The 4160-nt window shown below is 36.0% G+C and overlaps 1 protein-coding gene across 1 annotated transcript in view; it reads left to right on the top strand.

Annotated features, from left to right (window-relative positions):
- Positions 1-931: 931 nt before the first annotated feature.
- LOC107092272 (desmin-like) overlaps positions 932-4160 on the top strand; it is a 14719-nt gene continuing 11490 nt past the window's right edge. Inside the window, exon 1 of the mRNA XM_015386640.1 lies at positions 932-983. The gene's annotated coding sequence lies outside the window, so the exon portion shown is untranslated. The remainder of the gene's footprint in view (positions 984-4160) is intronic.

Raw genomic sequence — 4160 nt, 5'->3', positions numbered from 1 at the left:
TTTTTCCAGATTGAAACAATATTATCATGATATTGCAACATCACTGCATATAGCGATATTTTCTCCAGCTATCAAATTAAATGTATAGTTAAAAAATCCAGTGCTGTATAGGCGGGCACTCCATCTGTAAGGGGTAAATTGCAGCATAAGAGGTTTGAATAATAATTATGTGGGGAACTTCATCCTGATCTCAGGGTCAGAATGGAGCTCTTTTATATTTGGTCTCTCTAAACTTCCAAGTTTGACATTTGTGACAAACCAATTAAAGAAACAAAAAAAAACATGATTATGTTTAAGGAGGTTGAAGGAGAACGCACGTAAAAACTTCATGAACAACGTCCTTCAAAGCTTAGACCCTGATTCTGGTCAAAATGATTCCTCATAGCGATTGTGTGGCGAATGAGGCGGGATCATTTGGTGACCTTTGACCTGGAGCTATGCCTTATGCCCGGGCAGCCATCCTGCAGCCACCCTGCAGCCTGTGGTCCGAGATCAGCCAATCAGCACCGAGAGCAGCAGGACAGGTGGAGGTCAATGTGTTCACGAACAGGGTGAGGTCGGGGCGTCATTTAGACGTTTCAGATTTTTCAAATAGTCTCAGATATCAAATATCAACAACTTCAATCTGACCCATTTTCTCGAGTATTTCAAAAAAACAAAAAAAAAAGGTGATATCATGTCATCTTTGTTAGGATTTCTTCTCAGGCACAGCAGGGTGTGTCCTGACCTTAAAAACCTGCTTCTTAAAATCATTATTTAAATTATTATTTAAAACTCACAGATTTTAAAATGTTTTAAATAAAATCAGTGAAAAACAGGAAAAACTTTATGATAAGAGGCAGAGTTTATCACTGATCTTTTCCCGTGGTGATGTCATCATCCAAAATGTTGGAGGAGGGGTTTGAACCAAGTCTGCATAAAAAGGCTGATCCTCAGACAGAAAGCAGCAACGTCGGTCTGCAGAGTTCCTCCTCTAACCGAAGGTAAGTCATTGGATATTTTCTGCCTTTCTGGGGATTTATTCATGCTTGGACTGCATCTACATTTGAAATATGCAGCTTAACACTTTTCTATCAAATGCGTTTTATGTTGAATTGAAAAATGCTGCAAAAATAGGCAACTTTTTAAACTAAACATTACCATAACTATAGTGATCTGACTGTGTTCTGACAAACATCTTACATCTTTATATTGTATGTCATCAGTAAACTTTAAATGGATTCAGAATACATGCAGGGAAGACCAACACGACTCATCAAGGAGTCTGCAACCTTTGCTTTCTGTAAACCACTTAGCAATCAGTCCAGCTAAAAAGGTTTACGTTATAGAATTAAGAGAAAACCCGATTTCTTCCAGTTAAAAGGGATTTTTTTCTCTCCATGGTCGCTGCATGCATGCTTGGTAAGTGTTAAATGGGGAAGTTATGTCCCCTAAAAAAGGCTGTTGCGCCCCGGGGGCTTCCTCACAGTTCTTTTCCTGGGAGCAAGTTATTTACTACTCTTAACTCAAACAGGGTAAAATCATATAAAAAGGACTATAAAAACAGGAGTAAAAAAGTACAAGAGTTTATTCCAGATCAGGTCGTTACAGGACGGAGAAAATGCTTGGAGCTATGCACAGTTGTGGGCTCAAAAATCACATCAGCGAGCGTCCGGCAAAGATTGAGCTCCGAACAAGGTCATCACCTGCTTCTTATAGCTCATAAGTCTATGTGTTGGATCAGGTGGATGCTTAGCTGTCCGTATCAGAAACTGACACGCCATCAATGCCCTGACCTGTATGCAGCTTGCCTCTATGCCTCAGTGTTACAGATAGCTCTCCTCTAGCAGACCGGCTCCAAGATGTGCCCATATCCTGTGTATCTTTAAAAGACAAGAAGGCTGTCCTGATTAGATGACCTCCGTACACACAGTGACATCCACAATGTCTACTACTCTCTCTAATCTGGCTAACAGAATAACAATGCATAAAACATAAACATAACATAAGGGATTGCTGTAGAGTCAACAGCACCATCTAGGAGGAGTGAATCCTCCTCAATGTTTGGATGCAATCAGCTGGTTTCCTTAGACAGAAAACTTTGAACCAATAGAGGTGGGAAGGAACTACTAACATTTATTTGAGGAATAGTTTGCTACAGTTTTTACTCTTATAATGTCTGCCTTTTCTATTCACACTGAGTATATTCACTCAATGAAAGTTGTTTTAAATAAAAAATAACCAGACTGTCTTTCAGCTTCAATTAGACTTTTTTAAAATTCAACTTTTGTTGAGTGAATATTATTTTCTATCTGCTGATTTTGCAATATTATTTGCAGGTCCAGTAATCATGAAGTTAACAGTATAATGCAGCGGTTAGCAGAGGAACAGTAGAAAGTGATTAAATAATTGACCAATAATTAAAGCAATAAAAGTTTAGATCTGTTACACAGTTAAATAATATGTTTACATTTAATGTAATTACACTTTTAAGGTGGGATTTTTGACGTTTAAAAAATATTAATAGTAGCTTATTTTATTGTAATATGTCATTATGTGTGAGTGTACATTTTGTTCTTCACCTGTTAAAAAGGGTGAGGGGCGACTGGAGGAGGACAGGGGTGCAAAAACTTTCTTTGTAAACCAAAGGAAGACCCAGGAAGTAAATTGTGAACCAGTTACTGGAAATAATTAACCATTTTCTTTACACGTAATATTGGTAAAGTATCTTTTAATTCAGCATTAATTTCAGAAACATATAAAATAAATTACCATAAACTGTTATTCTGTAATTACAGATCTTTTAAACACCAACATTTTGATGTAACTTTTTCATTTTTCAAACTTAACATCATTTTTCATTATGACTTGAGTAGAAACACCATTAAATTTAGCTATTCTGAACTGGTGATATATATATAAACCTGAATTGAATTTAAAGAGAAAACATTTCCATAAAGATTAAATATAAATGTTCTCCTACTTTTTACTGATTTCTGTGGAAAATTGTGTAAAAGAAAAGCAAATAAATTCCAACCTAAAGGCAAAACAATAAGATCTGAATGTGATGCTTTTTATGTTTGTGAAATTTCCACAAACCTAAAATCAGAATCAAACTCTGAACAACTAAAAAACTAAACCAAAGAAACGCTACAGAGGAATCAAAAGGATGAGATAAAAACAAAGATAATAGCAGCATATATGAACAGAGCTGCAATGCAACAATAGATAAATCAAAGATGGAGGCTGGTTTGACACCTGGAAAAGGCTTCATTGTTTTCCGTTTGAGTTGGAGACTCAAATTCACAGAGTTTAGATAAGAAAAGCAAACCAAGCTTGCAGCGACTGATGCACAACTGATAAAAGAAGCTACACCTCACACTGTGACATCACCAAACCCCGCCCTCTGAAAGGAAATAGGAAGGCGTCGTGTTTAACGTCTTAGGTGATGTCTGTGTCACTTTGTAGACTTTTATATTAACATGCATGAAGCAAACAAGCAAAGCATCTATCTGTAAACAAAAAAAATAAAAAAAAATGATAAAGGTAGGGCTTCTCAAACCTAGGAAAGTGATGTTAAAGAATTACAGAATGTAATCAAAGGTTGTTTTATAAGCTACCGCTTACAGAGCATTTGATTTTTTCCAAATTGAAGGAAGCCTCAGTGCACCTCTAAGAGTTTGTGGAGGTTTATTTGATATCCACTGCAGAATGAGATGGTAACAAAGCAAAGAGGTGAAAGCAATACTTTTCTGTTTGTTTCTGTAATGGATACTTGGATTTTCATCTCAATGTTTAAACAGATTTTAACGTGACGGCAAATTAGGGTCTAGACTGGATTATCTGATGGCCTTTATTTTAATCCACACTAAATTTACTTATTTTTAATTTAAGTTTCGTGGACTGAATGTTATTTTCCATCCCAGGGTTCCTACAGCATAAGGCAAATTAAATTCAAGACTTTTTAAGACTTTTTAATGCCACTTGAAACAAAAATTTAAGACCAAATTCACAAGAAACACAAGAAAAACCTGCTTGCGACAACTTAACCCAAAGGTTTATTTTAACATAAACCACTGCACTAATGTTTCAAATGTTGAAAAGCTTCCCATACAGGAAGAAAGCTAAAAACACACAAATGACAATTATTTAACTGAATTCACAAACTTTGTTTTAGCAGG

This window comes from Cyprinodon variegatus, unplaced genomic scaffold (genome assembly GCF_000732505.1).
Source record: "Cyprinodon variegatus isolate N-32 unplaced genomic scaffold, C_variegatus-1.0 Scaffold373, whole genome shotgun sequence".
NCBI classification, from domain to species: domain Eukaryota; kingdom Metazoa; phylum Chordata; class Actinopteri; order Cyprinodontiformes; family Cyprinodontidae; genus Cyprinodon; species Cyprinodon variegatus.
The sequence above is the reverse complement of the archived record's forward strand: the minus strand, read 5'-3'. Positions and strand labels throughout refer to the sequence as shown.